Source organism: Pan troglodytes, chromosome 12 (genome assembly GCF_028858775.2).
Source record: "Pan troglodytes isolate AG18354 chromosome 12, NHGRI_mPanTro3-v2.0_pri, whole genome shotgun sequence".
Taxonomy (NCBI): domain Eukaryota; kingdom Metazoa; phylum Chordata; class Mammalia; order Primates; family Hominidae; genus Pan; species Pan troglodytes.
Window position 1 is genome coordinate 80,044,543 of NC_072410.2, and position 21,344 is coordinate 80,065,886.

The following is a 21,344-nucleotide window of genomic DNA, read 5'->3' on the forward strand; positions in this document are numbered from 1 at the left end:
ATTGGGTTGAGGAATCATGTACTAAGACAGAAAGAAAACAATGGAGCAGAGTATGATGTTTAAGACAAAATTATAAACATGCTGCACAGAAAAAGCAAAACAAAACAAAATTACATATTCATCTTAATATGGTAACTTGGTTGAGATTGTAGAAGACAAAGAATAGATGGCCAGGTTTGCTTGGAACAGCAAGGCCACTGTGGTTTTCTTATATATTTCAAGGGAAAGTGATTTGAAGCACAATTTGAAAGGAGAAAAGATAGATTAGAACACACAAGCACCATAACGTTGAACTCCTGGGCCCGAGGTTACTTCTGCAAAAGTTACTTAGGTCTAGCTTACTTAAAAAGCATTTTCTGGCCAGACACAGTGGCTCACGCCTATAATCACACTTTGGAAGGCCAAGGTGGGCAGAATGCTGGTGCCCAGGACTTCAAGACCAGCCTGGGCCAACACAGTGAAACCCCGTCTCTACAAAAAACAGGCATGGTGGCATATTGCCTGTAATCCCAGCTACTCAGGAGTCTGAGATGAGAAAATCACTTGAGCCCAGGGAGGTCGAGGCTGCAGTGAGCTGAGATCATGCCACTGCACCCCAGCCTGGGCAACAGAGTGATGCCCTATTTTTTAAAAAAGAAGGCATTTTCCTCCAATCAGAACAATGAATAACTAGGTTCCAAAACTTCGAGGTTTGAAAAACCTTTGATTTAAAGAGAGTCATCCATAGCATGTACATACATGTGTATGTGTAACAGGAAAATTGAAAAACAACACAATCATCTCTGCCTATGTCGCGGATTAGCACATGGGTGCTGCAAAGTGATCTAATTCTTGCCCAAGTGAGAACTAGTTCTGTTTTTCTCCCCACCTCTCAACCCCACCCAGACTTTCTAACACATAAAGTCTTGCACCTTTTACGCAAAGTATCTCCTGCTACTTATTAAAAATTTCACAAATGGGGATAGCTTCACTTCTACGCAACAATAGAACTCTTAAAAATTTAGCTTTTGGCTTAAGTCGTGCATCTCCAAGCCCGCCACCAGTCAAGGTCTCAGTGCCAGCTATGCCACTGCAGCTGTCACTATGGCCCATTAGAACACTGCTAACTCCAAGATCAAGCAATTCTGGAGGTGCTTAGGGCTCTGGGGTGCTGAACGAAGGTGCTGGTAGCCTTAGAAAAGAACCAGAGAAACCTAATACTGCTTAGGTTTTTTTAAAGCATCACTTAGGAGTTGCTATCCCAGAAAATCCAGAAATAGAACTGCTTCCCCTAGAATTGACAGAAATGAAAGATAAATATGAACGACCTCAGGTGAAGTGTGCCAGATAGGATTCTTCTCAGTGGAAAAGACACTGAAAAATGGTTTTGTATAACTTGAATACTTTGTATATTACATAATCTTTTCTAGATAGATAGATGCTACAGAATTCTTTTAATCTGTTACATTCACCTACCACACTTTATTATAAACACACTTAGAATCATCTATAAATACTCAATGTAAATTGTTTTGAGTCTTAAAGAAAAGAATCCAAAGTGGGGGAAAAAAAAAAAAAAAACACAGCCATCTAATTCATTGCCTTAAAAGATATTCTGTTTGTCTGATGAGGAATGATGGTGCTGGTTGTATTTTTGCCAATGAAGTTTAGCATGGAGGTAATCCTTGGTGTAGCTTAAAAAACGAGTACAGCCATTCTTTAAAATGAAGAGGGCACTGTTGTTTATATTTCCTGTAGGCAGCTGGAGAGATCTGTGTGACACGAGATGCTTCTGCATGGGTTCCCATGAATCTTCTGTTCTTGTTTATATAATGTGGAACAAATACCTCTTCTTTGCCACCACTGTGCCTTAGGTAACTGTGTGTGCCAGTCAGAAATCTGACACCACGTTTTCCTTCTAGGCTATCATGCCCTATCTGATCATCTTTCCTTGCTTCACTCTGTGCTTTAGTGAAGCCTAGTTGCACACTGGCCTTTCTGTGCTGTTTTCAATTTGCTTAATGATAGCGGTTACCCCAATTGTAACTTATATAACTTTAAACAGAATCACACTATTCCCCACCTTAGTTGAGCACAGAACAAAGGCAATATAAAATCTGGGGTTCACACACAAGTTGGGATGAGAAGGGGAGTGAGCCATAATATCATGGAAAATTATACTTTCTAAGTATAATCGCAGTGATGTTTCTCTCCAAGTATTTTTCTAGCCTAGAATTCATTTTACCTTCATTATTCCTGTGAAGTAGGTAGGGCAAGTATGAGGGGAAGTTGGGTGCTGAATTTTTAGGTCAAAGACTGATATTAATACAAGGTATTTGCTCATTGTAGAACCTGGGGCACCAGATCAGTTAACTGCTCTGAGACTCACTTTCCTTGTTTGTTAAATGAGAAGAATATCCATGCTGCCTACCTCACAGGCTTGTGAGGGTCAAATGAGAATGTATGTGAAAGATCATTTCTTATTTGTATTTTTTTAAAATAGCTTTTAAGTGATCCCTCACTATCTGGTAGGAGACTGTAGGAGAGCTCAAATGTCAACTAACATCTATTAAAGTGAAAACATTATTAGCAAAAGTATGCATTAATATGTATGTATATGTATGTATACACACACACACAGTGATGCATTAACTAAGATAATGATAAGGGTACAGAGTATGAATTTGTTCACCGAGTAACGGCAGTATTTAGAACATGTAAACATGTTTAGGTACAGTAAGTAACTGCTTTAACAAGGGTTGACATCTCACTTAAAATCAATCATTGGGGCCAGGTGCGGTGGTTCACACCTGTAATCCCAGCACTTTGGGAGGCCAATGCAGGTGGATCACTTGAGGTCAGGAGTTTGAGACCAGCCTGGCCAATATGGTGAAACTCTGTCTCTACAAAAATTAGCTGGGTGTGGTGGCAGTCACCTGTAATCCCAGCTACTCAAGAGGCTGAGGCAGGAGAATCACTTGAACCCAGGAGGTGGAAGTAGCAGTGAGCCGAGATCACGCCACTGCACTCCAGCCTGGGCGACAGAGTGAGACTCTGTCAAAAATAAAAATAAAAATAAAAATAAAAATAAAAAAAATCATTGGCTTTCACAAAACAGAAGTAGGGATTTCATGATCAATTTCCGAGTTACAATCATAACAAAGGCCACTGGCCATGTGTAGTCTTCTGTTGTATGTGTCACAACCATGGAACAATGACTTCCAACTTTGAAGTGAATTTCCTCTCACTCTTCTGCAGCAGAGGTTGAAAAAAAAAACAAAACACAAGAATTGATCTTGGTTCTTCAGCTTTTGCTCTGCAAATTTCAGAATCAGCTAAATTCTGCAGCTAACCTAACTAGACAGACTGTGTAGTTTAGCTGTAGTATGTACTTTTACACACTTCTACATCAACTCCATTGTACATACAATGTAGTATGTACCCCATTATTCATGATTTTACTTTCCAAGGTTTCAGTTACCCGTAGCCAACTGTGGTCTGAAAATAGATGAATATAGTACAGTAAGATATTTGTGTGTGTGAGAGAGACAGGGAGGGAGCGCACTGTATTAGTCTGTTTTCACACTGCTGATCAAGACAAACCTGAGACTGGGAAATTTACAAAAGAAAGAAGTTTATTGGACTTACAGTTCCACATGGCTGGGGAGGCCTCATAATCATGGTGGAAGGCAAGGAGGAGCAAGTCACATCTTACGTAGATGGCAGCAGGCAAAAAGCAAGAGGTTGTGCAGGGAACTCCCATTTTTAAAACCATCAGGACGAGGTACGGTGGCTCACACCCGTAATCTCAGTACTTTGGGAGGCTGAGGCAGGCGGACTGCCTGAGCTCAGGAGTTTGAGACCACCCTGGACAACATGGCAAAACCCCATCTCTACTAAAATACAAAAAATCAGCCAGGCATGGTGGCACATGCCTGTAATCCCAGCTACTCAGTAGGCTGAGGCAGGAGAATCACTTGAACCCAGGAGGCGGAAGTTGCAGTGAGCCAAGATTGCGCCACTGCACTCCAGCCTGGGTGACAGAGCGAGACTCCATCTCAAAAAATAAAAAATAAAAAAAAATAAATCAGATCTCATGAGACTTATTCACTATCACGAGAACAGCACAGGAAAGACCTGCCCCCATGATTCAATTATCTCCCCCGGTGGTCCCTCCCACAACACGTGGGAATTATTGAGTTACAGGATGAGATTTGGGTGGGGACACAGAGCCAAACCATATGAAGCACAGTCACATATCTTTTATAATGGTATATTCTTATAATTGTTCTATGATTATTCTTGTTGATCTCTTACTGTGCCTAATTTATAAATTAAACCTTTTGTTAGGTATAGTGTAGAGAAAAAAAAGTCTGATTCAGTGCCATCCTCAGCTTCAGGCATCCACTGAGGGTGCTGAAATATATCTTCTCATGGAAAAGAAAGACTACTGTAATTATTGTTTCTTAATAACTAACCTCATGAAAATGAAAAGAAAGATCAATAGCATTTAGGGACCTTTTCAGTTAATAATCCCATAAACAATTATTTTTTAAACCTTCTGAATTTACAATAAATGAAAAAACTAAAAGATTAAAAGATATTCAAAAATGCTAAAATTCCTAAAAATAAAAATAATTTATCTTTTTCTTTGGAGACAGGGTCTCACTCTGTTGCCCAGGTTGGAGTGCAGTGGCATGATCTCAGCTCACTGCAACATCTGCCTCCTGGGCTCAGATGATCCTCCCACCTCAGCCTCCCAAGTAACTGGGACTACAGGTGCATGCCACAATGCCCAGCTAATTTTTGTATTTTCAGTAGAGACAGGGTTTTGCCATGTTGCCCGGGCTGGTCTCCAACTCCTGGGCTCAAGCGATCTGCCTGTCTTGGCCTCCCAAAGTGCTGGGATTACAAGCATGAGCCACTGCATCCAGCCAAAAGAAATTTTTATACTTAACAGCGGCTCTGAAACCAGTCACAGAATTAAGTGCATTTTTCTCAGCTGATGCTACACCAACCACTCAAATCATGAATGGATTTTCAGTTTTGTGTTCATGTTAAATGAATGAAACTGCTTTTCTTATGGATACTTTTTTAAATGATGATGGGCTGTTACCTAAAGGGCTTCAAAGAACTGAAGTAGTATCTTAGCCTTCATCAAGTGATTATGACAAAAAATGATTATATTCATTGTTTCAAAGGTTCTACTCTTTAGTGTTTAGTTTGTGTTCCTGAACACTGAAGGAACCATTTGCTTTCAGAGGAGGAGCTCCTGTACTGTCTCAAATCAAATGAGAAAGAATACATTGGAATTACTGTTGACCAGGAGATATGAAACCTCCAAAGCGCACATTTATACCACAGACCAAAGGAGAGTAGAGTAAAGGTCAGAATGTGTAGAAAGTAAACACTCATCAGGTGTGTACACTGTGGAGTTACTAGGAAATAATTCCTTTGAAACTGATCAACTTCATAAAGGAAACCAGAGAATCATATTATGTGCCAGAAGTCCATATAAACCCCATCTTTCTGATACACACAGAAGTTTCTTTTAAATGGACTTTACGTAGTCTAATCTTACCCTTAAGAGCTTTACATGAATACAGTTTCTACAACAGAAGAGACAAAATCCAGTAGAGAAAATGTAGGGTAAATAAAGAAAATAAGCTAGGAAAAGACACAGTAACATAACACAGGACCAACGACTTGCGGTTTATCAGTAAGATAATACAAATTTGAAATGCCAGAGAAGTTTGAAAAAATGAACAACTAATTGATTGTTAGAGAAGGCAGAATAGTGATTTCCTAACTGGAGAGGAGCAGAAGGGAAGCTGTTGAGATACTGGTAATGTTCTTTACCATCTAGTGGTGGTTACACGAATATATACACAGGTAAAAATGTTTAAGCTGTGTAACAAACTGTAGGGCACTCTATATATGTTACCATATGTATACCTCAATTTAAAATAAGAAAAAGAATTTTGAGGCTGGGTGCGGTGGCTCACACCTGTTAATCCCTGCACTTTAGGAGGCCAAGGCAGGCGGACCACGAGGTCAGGAGTTTAAGACCAGCCTGGCCAACAGAGTGAAAGCCCATCTCTACTAAAAATACAAAAATTAGCTGGGTGTGGTGGCATGCGCCTATAGTCCCAGCTGCTCAGGAGGCTAAGGTAGCAGAATCGCTTGAACTCAGGAGGCGGCTGTTGCAGTGAGCAGAGACCGCACCACTGCACTCCAGCTGGGTGACAGAGTGAGACCTCGTCTCAAAAAAAAGAAAAAAGAAAAGAAATAGAAAAGGAATTTTGAAACTAAGCATTAAAAAGCTAAGAGTTGGCCAGGTACATTGGCTCAGGCATGTAATCCCAGAGCTTTTGAGAGGCCCTGGGAGGCCAAGGCAGGAGTTCGAGACCAGCCTCAGCATTAATTTTTTAATTTTAAAATTTAATTAATTAAAAATTTTTAATTAGCTGAGCACAGTGTTGAGTGCCTATATTAAAAAAAAAAGAAAGAAAGAAAACTAGGCCAGGCGCAGTAGCTCACGCCTCTAATCCCAGCACTTTGGGAGGCTGAGGCGGGCAGATCATCACGAGGTCAAGAGATCAAGACCATCCTGGCCAACATGGTGAAACCTCGCCTCTACTAAAAATACAAAAATTAGCCGGGCGTGGTGGCACGCGCCTGTAGTCCCAGCTACTCGGGAGGCTGAGGCAGGAGAATCCCTTGAACTCAGGAAGTGGCAGTTGCAGTGAGCTGAGATCGGGCCACTGCACTCCAGCCTAGTGATGGAGTGAGACTCCGTCTCAAAAAAAAAAAAAAAAAAAAGAAGAAGAAGAAGAAGAAAACTAAACTAAAAGTCTTCCCTCCAGATTAAATACTTTGCAAAGATACCATGTTTTCAATAGAGATACCAATACACATTGCACGATCCATTCAAATCTAAATTGTAAAAATCTTAAGAACCCAGCACAAGCTGTTCTCTCTGCCAAAAAGCAGTGAAGGTGTTGTCACATTTCATCTCATTCATAACAGATGGAGATGACAAAAAGAAGTATTTTAGGAGAAAGACTGACAAGGAAATCTTGGCAATGGAATTCTCATCTTTTGTTAAGCAGAACCACACTATGGGTAGATTGGACTATTGTTCAGCAAATATTCACTCCCTCCCCCACACCTCCACAGGAGAGTATTCTTCCACTCCACTGATGTTGGGCTTGGCCATGTGACTTGCTTGGCAAATAGGATGTTAGGATATGTGACATAACTGAGCCTTGACAAGCGTTTGCACATTTGGCCTTGCCCTCTTGTGCTACTCAGTTTTGTCCATGGAGGATGAGAAATACATGGAGCAGATCTGGACCCAACCTATAGCTTGGCACCTACCTCAGAGCCCAGTCTAGCTCAGCAGAATCCTAGACAATCTGCAGATGAGTGTATCAGAAATCAATGCTTGTTGTTATAAGCCACTGAAATTTGGGCAGTGTAATAGATGTGTTTTCCTCTTTGAGACTAAAGAACTTAATTCACCTAGTTGCCAGAAGTGTTGTGAATAAGACAGTCCTCAGCTGCTGATCTTTTTTGGAATTATTTCAATTCAAGAACAATTCATCATGAAAGTCCACACACTCTTCCTGGAGCAACCTGCATCCAATAATGCAGGGCTGTAAAGGCCCAGGTTTTCACCCTGATTTGGGATGCCACAAATCAGCTGGAGTCAGCTGAGGCCTTCATTCGATTGTATCCACCTCCTCCCACTAGTCAATCCTGCCTCCTTGCCTTTTATTCCACAAGTGCTGATCCCAAGGGTAATCCCTAATAAATTTCCCACATATAAACTGCTATCAGAATCTGCTTCCAGGGAACCCAACCTGTAAAATGCAGTATTATGACAACAGCTAACTGATACACATATACTATATTCAATACTAACTGCAAATGCTCTGCAACTGATGGCTACGTCCCAAAAAACTCATCATAGGTTGAAAATATCATAAGTCAAAAATGCATTTAATACCCTGATAAACCCATTGTAAAAAACAAAACAAAGCAAAAATTGTTAAGTTGAACATCCTAAGTCGAGGGCCATCCGTACTGATTTGTTCAGTTACAATTTCACAAAAACTTCATATATATACCTCCTACAGGAATTACAGCATTCAGAATATCACATCTATTTAAAAATTAATAACCACATGTTTTTTTTCCAAGCAGAGGAAGATTATAATAAACTCTCATGAGTAAATCTCAAACTGATATGGACAAAGTTTTTCATATGCAGGTCTGGTGTGGTGGCTCACACCTGTAATCCCAGCACTTTGGGAGGTCGGCGGGGGGCGGGGGTGGATCGCTTGAGGTCAGGAGTTCAAGCCCAGCCTGGTCAACATGGCAAAACACCATCTCTACTAAAAATACAAAAATTAGCTGGACATGATGGCGCGCACCTGTAATCCCAGCTACTTGGGAGGCTGAGGCAGGAGAATCGCTTGAACCCAGGAGGCAGAGGTAGCAGTGAGCTGAGATTGCACCATTGCACTCCAGCCTGGGTGACAGAGCCAGACTCCGTCTCAAAAAAAAAAAAGAAAAAAAAGCTTTTTATATGTAAAAAAGTTTGCCATCCACTTTTAATGCATAGATATAACAAAATCCTTCATCCAACAAACTTGCTAAGGCTTAGCTGGCATCCACTCAAATCAACCTAAAAGACACCCTGAGTCATGTTCTTGTGTGTACTCACACCTTTTGATTACTTTTTTTTTTTTTTTTTTTTTTTTGGAGATGGAATCTTGCTCTGTGACCCAGGCTAGAGTTCAGTGGCACAATCTCGGCTCACCGCAATCTCCACCTCCCAGGCTCAAGAGATTCTCGTGCCTCAGCCTCCCAAGTAGCTGGGATTACAGGCGCCCACCACTACACTTGGCTAATTTTTTTGTATTTTTAGTAGAGATAGGGTTTCACCATGTTAGCCAGGCTGGTTTTGAACTCCTAGCCTCAAGTGATCCACCCGCCTCGGCCTCCCAGAGTGCTACGATTACAGGCGTGAGCCACTGCACCTGGCCTATTTTTTTTTTTTTTAATAGAGAGGAGGACTTACTATGTTGACTCAGGCTGGTCTCAAACTCCTGGTCTCAAGCTTTTAAGTGATCTTCCCACCTCAGCCTCCCATGTACCTGTGATTACAGGTATACACCAACATACCTGGCTCTTTTTTATTATTATCACAAGAAAGCTACAGGGGACAATAGGTCACAGTGACCCCATGTCCCCAGATGTCATTTCCAAACTTACTATGAGCGTAATTAAAAGTTATTGCCACCTGGCTGTGATTCTTGGCACAAACCAGACAAATATGTGAAAACAACTGTGTGAAGACACTGGAGAACCAATACAGGCAAGGAGAGGTGATGATCCCTCTGAAAAGTGTAATAGTTGAGTTTCCACACTGATCTTGGCCTTTATCATGAGGGTATTTTCTAGACTGCTATAAGGTGAAATCGAGCCAAACAGCAAGTTTCCTGTTTTACTAGTCTGATGTGACAAGAATCAGACCTTGATGTTGCCAGAGTCAGTAAGGCCCAGGGAGCAAAATACTGGGGAGGATCCTATTCCAGGCCCTAACAGAAATCTCAAGACATGGAAACAATTGCTAGCACACATGTTCTCTGACCACATTCTCAAAGGCAATTAAAATAGGTAGATGAGCCACACTTCCTTCTAAATTAACTCACAAGTTAAATTAAAAATTATAAGGCAAATTAGTAAATATTTAGAACCAAATGATAATAAAAATACTACATACTAAAAGATATGTGCTACAGCCAAGGTGATAATTAGAGGGACATTCACAATCTTGTATGTTTATCATGAAAAGTAATTTTAAAAAGGTCTTAAAAAGGCTAGCAAAAGAATATTAGAGTAAACCTAAAGAAAAGCAGAAGAAAATAAGAGTAAAAATAAATAGAATATGTACCACTTTTTTTTAATTAACAAAATTAAGTTCCCATTCTTTTAGATAACTAATAAAGAAACCTCAGGCAAAACAATCAAGAAAAAAAGGTTATGTGATACATATAAACAATAACAAGAATGAAAATCTATTTGTAACTACAAATACAGCAAACTGTTTAAAAATACTGTAAAAATGTTAACAAATTTGAAAATTTTAGGGGGAAATATATAATCTCCTAGATGGACATAACTGACCAAAGTGGACTTAAGTACAACAAAAATTTATTCTAATTATAAATCAGATTATAACCATAACCCACACTGAAGGACATTCTACAAAATAAGTGGCCTGCACTCTTCAAAATACCATGGTCATAAGACACAAAGAAAGACTAAGGAATCGTTCAGGAATGAAAGAGACTATGAAGATACAACAACTAAATGTCACAAGTGATTCACAAGGAAATCTTGGGCCAGAATTTTTTTTTCTTTTGCCATAAAGAACATTACTGGGACAACTAACAAATCTGAATAAAGTCTCTAGATTAGACAACAGTACTGTAACAAGGTTAATTTCCTGAGTCCGATTATTATACTGAACTAATATATGAGAATATCCTTGGTTTTATTTTTAGGAAATACTCTTTCAAATATTTAGCAGTAGAGGGACATTTATTCTGAAATTTTACTTTCAAACTGTTAAGAACTAATTCTATATATATATATAGTGTTAGAGTTTATGGAAGGCCATTATTTTGGACTGAGCTCCCGCACTAGGCCCCAGCAGATCAGACTAGAAAACAGTCACTTGTGCTTAGTGCCAAGATTCACAGCAACCAATCAGAAGGGGCCAGTTTACCTGAGTAGGCATAAGGAAGTCCTCTCTATTTTAAGGAAAGCAACTTTGACACAACCAATCTGCTTCTTGTTCCCTGTTTCTGCTTTTCTTCAGCCCTTTCCTGTCTATAAAGCCAATCACCTCTGCTCAGCTCATCAGAATGCTTATTCTACTTTATAGATAGAATACTAATGAAAGCCAATTAGATGCTTAAACTAAATTCTCTAATTTGTGTCATTTGACAATAATAATAATAAAGCAAATGTGGTAAAGATGGTAACAGCTGGGGAATCTGGATGAAGTGAATACAGGAAGTCTTTGCACTATTTTTGTATTACCACAAAATACAAAGTTTTAAGATTTTTTTTTTTTTTTTTGACACGGAATTAAGCTCTTGTTGCCCAGGCTGGCGTGCAATGGCGCAATCTCAGCTCACTGCAACCTGCACCTCCTGGGTTCAAGCGATTCTTCTGCCTCAGCTTCCCAAGTCGCTGGGATTACAGGCATGTGCCACCACGCCCAGCTAATTCTTCGTATTTAGTAGAGATGGGGTTTCACCATGTTGGTCAGGCTGGTCTCGAACTCCTGACCTCAGATGATCTACCTGCCTTGGCCTCACGCCTGGATTACAGGCGTGAGCCACCATGCCCAGCTAGTTTTAAGAAATTATAACCACAAGCCTTCCACTAAGTCATACTTGTAAATACAAATCTTTCCACCAATTATCCTAGACAAAGTTGCTAAAACAATTCTCTTTCTATTTCTCCCAAGTTCAAATCTACAGTGCCTTTCTGATGTTTCTATATTCATGTGAAATTTGTAGGAGAAAAAGTAAAAGGCTGTATTTACCCCAAAAAAGAAAAAATCTCATTAAAGCTTAAATTTAAAAGGAAAAGATGGATTAATAGACCATAAAACACACAAACAATTCTCCTAGGATAGTCTGCAGCGTCTCCACGCTCATCTGTAATAGATCATCAACAAAAAGACGTGTGTGTAATGTAGAATATTATGGCCTTAATGATGTATTTAGCAGGAAGAAAAATTTCGTATTTCCTATTTTTTACTGCAGTGCTAGTCCATTAGTACTAATTCTAATTTTATAGCCTTGGAAACATGAACAGTACCCATGATAAGTTTTTCATGGGTTTTTAAGTTATACGAATCCCCATCAATTTTATGTCCATTTTGAAGTCTAGATTTCTGACATAAGTCGATATCTAAAATGCTAATCAAAAGATTAATATTTTCCGGCCAGGCGCAGTGGCTCACGCTTGTAATCCCAGCACTTTGGGAGGCTAAGGTGGGCAGATCACTTTGAGGTCAGGAGTTTGAGACCAGCCTGGCAAACATGGTGAAAAGCCCGTCTCTGCTAAAAACACAAAAATTAGCCAGGGGGCAGGGGTGCTTGTAATTCCAGATACTCAGGAGGCTGAGGCAGGAGAATCGCTTGAACCCAGAAGGTGGAGGTTGCAGTGAGCCAAAAACTAACCACTGCACTCCATCCTGGGTGACAGAGCGAGACTACCTCCCCAAAAAAAAAAAAAAAAAAATCTGTATTTTCTGCTGTGGCTTCTAAACTATCCTCAATTCCCAGTACCCACAAGGCCCTAAATGAAACAAGACTCACAAACAAACAGAATGAAGTACGTGATTGATGGCTAGCATTTTTATAAAGCGTTAATAGCTGAAGAATAATAATACTGTTAGGTCAACTTTCCCTCATCCAAAAAATAAATTGTCTTTTCTAAGTTATTCTTGATGGGAAATTTTTTTTTGAAAAAATTATAGCTTGTTTTAAGAGGAAGATTATATGAAAGATTATATTAACAGCCTTCGTTCACCACTTTTAACTCTTACAGTGACTTCTTGTAACAATTATATTAAATGGTATGGTTAATCATAGCCTAATGACCATATTTAAACTTGATAATCTACTAAAATAATAAATACGGCATGACAAAATACCTATCAGACAATCAATAAGGCTATAAAATCAGAAGTAAATGAGGCTCAACAAAGATTATGGGTGAAAAAGACAAAAGCATCATTGTCGTCTTCTCAACAATAACAACTAATATTTATTGAGCTCTGACACTGTGCCAGATACTGCTCTGAACACTTTACAAGTAATTATCTCAATTCATCCTCAAGTTGATGTCACGTGGGAACTCAGCAGCAGCCTTTTTCCGAGGCTGGAAGGTCGCAGGGGTCTTGTTCAGGACCCTGAGGCATTGCCTGCTCTCTCCCAGTAAGGACAGGGCCTCTATGGGGCCTTAAGAGCCAGAAGAGCCCAATGTTTGCAAACATTACCTAAAATGAAGGTACATAAACTGCTGAATAAATCAGTCAGTTGTCTTCCAGCCAACCTGAACAGCTAATGTTGCAAACAGCTCTAAGCCCTCCACAGAATCCAAGGCCCCCAGAAAAGGAGCCCCCAACTGCCTCTACTTTGAGGAGCCACTGCAGTTCCACTGAGTTCTGAATCCTTGGTTACACGTATCAGCAACTCACAGTGTGGCTGCACTCCCTCTTCCTGCCCATCCATAACCTTCCTGAAACAGAGCAAGTAGGTTTTCTTATTACTACCACTGCTGATGAGGAAACTCAGACAAAGGTAGGTTAAGTAACTTGCGCCGGGCTACACGGATCATACATGAGCTACAGATTGATGGGGGAAAAGAAAGAATCATAAAAATGTCTCCATTTGTACACCTTTGTTCATAGCAGGGTTATTCACAACAGTCAAAATAAAGAGGCAACTCAAGTGGCCACTGATAAAGTAACATAATGTGGTATATACACACAATGTATTATTACTTAGCATTAATAGCTGGGAGTGGTAGCACATGACTGTAGTTCGAGCTATTAATACTTGGTAGGCTCAAGTAGGAGGATCACTTGAGCCCAGGAGTTTGAGGCTGCAGTGAGCTATGATCACGCCACTGCATTCCAGGCTGAGGGACAGAGCAAGACTCTCTCTCTCTCTCTCTCTCTCTCTCTCTCTTTCTCTCTCTCTATACACACACACACACACACACACACACATCATTTTTAAATGATGGAAATTCTGACACATGGTACAACATTAATGAACCTTGAAAACATGCTAAGTGAAAATAAGCCAGTGACGAAAAACTTATGAGATACTGAGAGCAGTCAAATTCATAGAGACAAAAAGTAGAAGGGTAGTGGCTAGAGGGCAGAGGGGATGGAGAGTTAGAGTTTAATGGGGATGAGGTTTCTATTTGGGAAAATGAAAATGTTCCAGAGATGGATGGTGGTAATAGTTACCAACAATGTGAATCTATGTAATGCCAGAGTGAATCTACTTAATACATTTAAAAACGGTGAAAAGGAGTTTTGAAATTATAGTAAAATATATATAACACAAAATTTAAGTGCATCACAGCTGGGCATGCTGGCATACACCTATAATCCTAGCTACTCCTCGGGAGGCTGATGCAAGAGGATTGCTTGATCCCAGAAGTTCAAATCTGGCCTGGGCAACACAGCATGACCCCATCTCTTAAAAAGGATGAGGGGTATGTGGCAGCATGCATGGTATGCTTAAAACTTTCTACAGTTCATAGTGTTCAGACTGTGTGTGTACAGCTCTGGGGATATAATAAAATTAGAATTCAAATACACATATACACATCACTCTTAGTGACGAGACGCTCTCTATAAAACATAAAAATGCTTAAACAAAGGAACAGAAAACAATATATTGCAATGACCTATTTCAATAAGAACCTATGTCCCAGAGAAAGAAGCTAATTTACTCATTCTCAAATATTTAGTGAACACCTATATATATATGCCAGGCACTATGCTTGGTGCTGGGAATTCAATGGTGAGGAAAAACAGATGCAGTAACTACACTAAGAGATATAACAAGCTGGTATGCAGGGAATGGGAAGGAGAGAAAGAGACACAAAATAATCACAAAAATGAGTTTTTAATTATAGACCTGGCTCTCTACATAAGCACATCACAAAGCAACCTGCCCTAAAGTGATGGATTAGCCAAGATTTGGTTTTAAACAGAGTTAACTATGTGGGGCTATGAGAGCATCAGGGAAAGGGACCTGAACATGCAAGTCCTGTGGCAAGACACAAAACCAAAGGAAGGGTACAGCCTGGCTGGAGTCCAGAGGACGGAGGACTGTGTGGGCAAAGGGGCTATAGACAGAGGCCAGGCAAAACTCAATAGTTTTGTTGACTACAGTACCAGTAATGATCTAAGTTTTAACCCTACATGCAATTAAAAGCCACTAAAAGGATATAAGGTAGGAGGTAGCAAAATAAAATAACAGTTACGCTTTGTTTTGTTTTGTTTTTTTCAGATGGAGTCTCGCTCTGTCACCCAGGCTGGAGTGCAGTGGCACGATCTCGGCTCACTGCAACCTCCGCCTCCCGGGTTCAAGTGATTCTCCTGCCTCAGCCTCCCGAGTAGCTGGGACTACAGGTGCGTGCCACCACACCCAGCTAATTTTTTGTATTTTTACTAGAGACGGGGTTTCACCGTGTTAGCCAGGATGGTCTCAATCTCCTGATCTCGTGATCCACCCACCTCAGCCTCCCAAAGTGCTGGGATTACAGGCGTGAGCCACGGCACCTGGCCAACAGTTACACTTTTAAAAGATCAGATATAACATAGAAATCAGAGGTGTTCCAGGACACAATTTCCTCCCTCCTAAATCAACACAGCTTGGCCTTTCTCAGAACCAGACCTGGCATTAGGCAACCTAAATTTCTAGTCCTGATTATGTCACCAATTAAATGTCAGTCCTTATACAATGTATTGTTTTGTCCCTTCGGCTCATCACCTGTAAAACAGTCTTCTCTAGAAGGCGCATCAGGCTCCAAACTAACTCAAAAACTTCTTTTTCTTTTATTCTTACCCTTCCTCCCCAAATTATTTAGTCTTCAAAGTCCAGGCAAAAGTGTAAGCCAGTACCTTCACTTTGGCAGGTCTAAGGCTTCGATCCAGCTCCCTCACAATGCTCACGACATTCTGCTCTTCAAGCCAGGGGAGTGCAGACCTTGCTCTGGCCAACACCACCAAACAGGGAGTCAGAGGCTGGAACTTCCATCAACTAACTCACTGCCACTTACTAACTAATGAAGGATTTCCTTGGTTCTAAGGAATTTTGTTCCCATGGGGGTGATGGTAGAAAGGATCAATGTAAGTACTGTAAACCTACTTTTTCTTTCTTTCTTTCTTTCTTTTTTTTTTTTGAGAGGAATCTTGCTCTGTCACCCAGGCTGAAGTGCAGTGGCACAATCTCGAATCACTGCAACCTCCACCTCCCTGGTTCAAGCGATTCTCCTGCCTCAGCCTCCCGAGTAGCTGGGACTACAGGCACGTGCCACCACATCCAGCTAACTTTTGTATTTTTAGTAGAGATGGGGTTTCACTATGTTGCCCAGGCTGGTCTCGAACTCCTTTGACCCACCTGCCTTGGCCTCCCAAAGTGCTAGGATTACAGGTGTGAGCCACACTGCCCAGCCCTATATTCTTCTTTGTATATTGTGTAAAACAGATCTTATATTTTAACAAAACGAGTGAAACCTATAAAGCCCCCACGGCTTCAATGTTTTTTAACAATTATGAATCTTATATATTTTAGATTAGCTGTGTTTGAAATTCACAGTTCAACTATATTCATAACAGATTTCAAAATGAGGAAGTGAGAACTACTGATGTGCAAGCAGTTTAATTACCTGCTCCCAATACATTATTGGTGATTTGACAAGTAGCATAAATTGTCTTGGATAAATCGATGTCAGATTAGGAATGCTGACAGCCCATTGAAGTCCTCAGAAGAAAAGTCACAAAGAAAATCACTTAGGAAGGGCTATCAGGTTTCAGCAGTTCCACAACCCTGCCCTCTCTGCAGGCCTCTCAAAGAGGTCTTCAGATCCAAGGTTTGATCACCTAATAGAAAAAGGTGCTAAAGCGATCAGAATAGGACCACAGTTAGTCGGCAGTGGTGGCGGACGCCTGTAATCTCAGCTACTGGCTGAGGCAGGAGACTGAAGCAGGAGAAACACTTGAACCCAGGAAGCAGAGGTTGCAGTGAGCCAAGATCACACCACTGCACTCCAGCCTGGGCAACAGAGCAAACTGTCTCAAAAAAAAAAAAAAAAAGGTAAGGGGGGTGAGGGGGTAGTAGGACCATAAATACTCAAAGAAAAGAATTTGACTCCCCAAATTCAACTGAATGATGAATCCATTTTCATTTAATGGTACAAAACAACCAATGAACCTTTCATATGTTCTTTTTGGGAAACAATCTGCAAAGCTCATTATCAACATACTAATAATTAATTTTTAACCATACTACTCAATTTTATAAATGCCTCAGGATCTAAGAGTCTAAGTAAAGCTGAACCTAAAGCAGTATGAGAAGGAAACCATGGTATTTAAATGTTGCAAACAAAAAAACACATCTTCTTCAGTGCTGCCTCAAAGAAAGACAATAATGACGCTTAAATCCAAGTCATTCTAACAAAAATGAGGTGGAAGGGTAGATAGAAGAGGTAATCTGACAGAGGAGAGATAACTACTCAGGAGGAATCAAGTGCAGATCCAAACCCTATCTCTGAAACCAGCTATACAAACATGACAAAACACCACTTCCTGAGCCTCTGAGCCTACTTCTGCTTTAGAAAATAATTACGGTAATAAATAACTAGAAAGAATATATGTGATACAAAAGTAATCGGACCTCAAAATTACTAAGCTTCAGAATGGAAACAAAACAGGAGAGATAAAAAACACTGAAGGGTGTTTAGGTAACTTCCTAGAAGGAGCATAAGAGGCAAGTATTACAGAAACTACACATAAAATGATTATTTATGAAACAGAGTCTTACTCTGTTGCCTACATTGGGATGATCATAGCTCACTGCAGCCTCGAACTTCTCGGCTCAAGGGATCCCTCCACCTCAGCCTCACGAATAGTTGGAACTACAAGCACTCACCACCATGCCTGGCTAATTTGTTTTGTTTTGTTTTGTAGAGACAGAGTCTTGTTATGTTGCCTAGGCCTGTCTCAGACTCCTGGCCTCAAGTGATCATCCTGCCTCAGCCTCCCAAAGTTTTGAGACTACAGGCATAAGCCAGTGTACTTGGCCATAAAATGATGTTTAAAGGAATTAAGGTATATAGGTAGAATCCTCTTTAAAATGCTTCTTTAAAATATCACCTTCACTGACAACAAATACCAAACCTCTAAAACTGCCCTCTCCCAAAAGAAATTCACCTGCTGTCCTGCACATTCACCAGCAGTGGGAAGCAGTGAGCTGCTGCAGCTGTGAACCAAGAGCCCACACAGGCCCTCTCTACCTCAGGCAAGTCAGCCCAGCTGCCACGAGAACTCTCCACCATCTCAGGAACAAGCTTTTCCACTTGCACTCAAGCAGGGACCACATCCCCAGTTATAATCTGAGAAGCAGTATCTCCTAAGAATAGTGTTAAACTACAAGGGACTGGTTACATAAATAATAGTTTACCTATATAAGATCATGCAACATTAGGGTAAAACTAAGTTCTTGCAGTGATTTTTAAAAAGGTATTTATATCCGGCCAGGCACAGTGGCTCACACCTGTAATCCCAGCACTCTGGGAGGCCGAAGTGGGCAGATCACGAGGTCAGGAATTCGAGACCAGCCTGACCAACACGGTGAAACCCGTCTCTACTAAAAATACAAAAATTAGCTAGCTGTGGTGACGTGCGCCTGTAATCCCAGCTACTCGGGAGGCTGAGGCAGAAGAATCACTTGAACCCGGGAAGCGGAGATTGCAGTGAGCCGAGATCGCACCACTGCACTCCAGCCTGGGCGACAGGGCGAGACTCTGTCTCAAAAAAAAAAAAAAAAAGTAATTATATAATATAGTTAGGGAAAACATAGGGGCGGTGGAGGTCATTTAAAACAGTTAAAAAGAAAGTTCACATAAGACTTAGTTATCAAAATGTACTAAAATGTGGTGCTTGCACAGGGAAAAATAGATCTACAAAACAAAAGAGAATAGATTAAAAGTCTATAAACAGGCCTAAGTATATCTAGGAACCTAAAATATGATAAAGGGGCATTACAAATCATGAAGAAACAAATTCAATAAATGGTATTGGGACAATTAATTTAATATATGAGAAAAATTAGATCCCTACCTCACTCTATTCACAAAATTAAACTCTATATAGATTTACAGTCCTAAATATGAAGAAAACTTTAAAACCATTAGAAAAAACAAGACACAAGAAATATATAAATTTATATATATAAATATAACTCTAGTTATAGCCTAAAAACTCACACACATGCTCACAAAGGGATATGTGTGAAATTTTCAACATAGCATTATGAGTAACACAGCAAAAGAAAAACGTTTTGAAAGCACTCCAGATGTTCCCTGGTAACAGAATACATAAATAATGTTGTGTAGTATTATATACAAGAATATTAGAAATAATACAAAGCAGTTAAAATGAATGAACTGTGTTTATATTTATTAACATGGCTAGATCTCAATAATGGGTAAATGGCAAGTGTTACACAATAAATTTAAGCATATGCAAAAGAATATTTATGTTGTTTTGGATAAATAAATAATACAACTATAAAAACACAGACTACATACATAGCAGATCTGTTACAGTGGCTGGCTCTTGAATGGAGGCAGAGGTAAAGGGAAATAGGACTCAGAAGGGAATATTAGAGACTTCAACATTAACTATAATGGTTGAAAAGAAAGTTTTTTAATCTGAAGAACTAAAATACTAACATTTGCTTTAGGTGGCCTTATATGGAGTTTTACTACATTATCCTCTATACTATTCTGTAATTTGATATTATTATGTATAATGCATAAAAAAGGGCTTAAAGAAAACAAAACAGTAAGAACATTCTACTCTGGGTAATGAGAACAAAGCTTTTTTTGGCTGCTGCGGTACTATTTTTTAATTTTTCATAACAGATATACATTAATTTTTAAATTGAGCAAAAATCACTTTGACCAGGAAAAATATATACAGGTAGTTATTAGATTCCACATAGTTCTGGTTCACATAAATATCTTTTTTTTTTTTTTTTTTTTTTTTTTTTTTTTTTTGAGACAGGGTCTCACTCTGTTACCCAGGCTAGAGGGCAAGTGGCATGAGCATGATCTCAGCTCACTGCAACCTCTCCTCCCAGGCTCAAGCAATCTCCCCATCTCAGCCTCCCAAGTATCTGGGATGACAGGCGCATGCCACCACACCCAGCTAATTTTTGTATTTTTTTGTAGAGACAGGGGTTTCACTATGTTGACCACCTTGGTATCAAACTCCTGAGCTCAAGCAATCCACTGGCCTCAGCCCCCCAAAGTGAAATATCTGATTTTTAAAGTTCTTGCAAACATGACATCTGTACTCTTGCTTCTCTGATAAAATATTCTCGAAGCTCTAAACAACTGAAACACAAACCCATTTTGGAGATCCTAAAATCTGGGGTAAAATATTAATGTCCCAATGGAGAAAACAAAACTTTCTTCTATGAACAATTCTAGTCTTTGAGAAAGGAAAAGGCAAGGAGTTCCACAGCTTTAGTCACAATCTATAATTGTACAGAAGTACACAAAATGCATAAGAAACAAGGCTGGGAGCAGTGGCTCACAACAGTAATCCCAGCACTTTGGGAAGTCAAGGCAAGAGGACTGCTTTAAAGCCAGGAGGAGTTCAAGACCAGCCTGGGAAATCACATAGTAAGACCCTGTCTTTATTTTTATTATCTGATGTGTATTCCTCTATGAGTTCTTATATTATCAAAATAAATATTTTATGAAAAGCATGTCAAATTGGCATTATGATAAGAAAGTTAAAAACCTATATTGTATTCCATTTCATTAGAAAACAATATTGAAACTTTTGTTATATGTAATGAATACTGGTCAAATAACCTCACCAAACTCAGTTTTCTCGTGTGTAAAATGAGCATCCTACCGTGCCTATCACGAGGGGTAATAGGAATCAAATACAGTAAGTAACTTCAATCAGCAAAAAACTCACAGGTCCACTTTTCTGGAGTGCAGAGAAAGCAGTAAGTGCCAGGTCCTACGCCTGACCACGGCAGCCATTAGTGGTAAAATTAAACTGAATATAGGAAGCCTCATTTGATCACCAAAAGAAAAAAGTAAATAGATTTAAAAGATATCAACTATAATGTAATAAAATTATATAGAAAATAGCCCCTCTGGCCGGGTGTGGTGGCTCATGCCTGTAATCCCAGCACTTTGGAAGGCCGAGGCGGGTGGATCACAAGGTCAGAAGTTTGAGACCAACCTGGCCAACATGGTGAAACCCCGTCTCTACCAAAAATACAAAAATTAGCTGGGTGTGGTGGCACGTGCCTGTAATCCCAACTACTCAGGAGGCTGAGGCACGAGAATCACTTGAACCCAGGAGGCGGAGGTTGCAGTGAGCTGAGATCATGCCACTGCACTCCAGCCTGGTGACAGAGCAAGACTCCATCTCCAAATATAAAAAGAAAGAAAGAAAAACAAACAAACAAACAGCCCCTCTTTCTAATGAACAGACA

At 40.0% G+C, this 21,344-nt stretch overlaps 1 protein-coding gene across 15 annotated transcripts in view; it reads right to left on the reverse strand.

Annotated features, from left to right (window-relative positions):
- The window catches only part of MTA3 (metastasis associated 1 family member 3), a 281,381-nt gene that overhangs the window by 102,805 nt on the left and 157,232 nt on the right, over window positions 1–21,344 (reverse strand). The gene's annotated exons all lie outside the window — the stretch shown is intronic.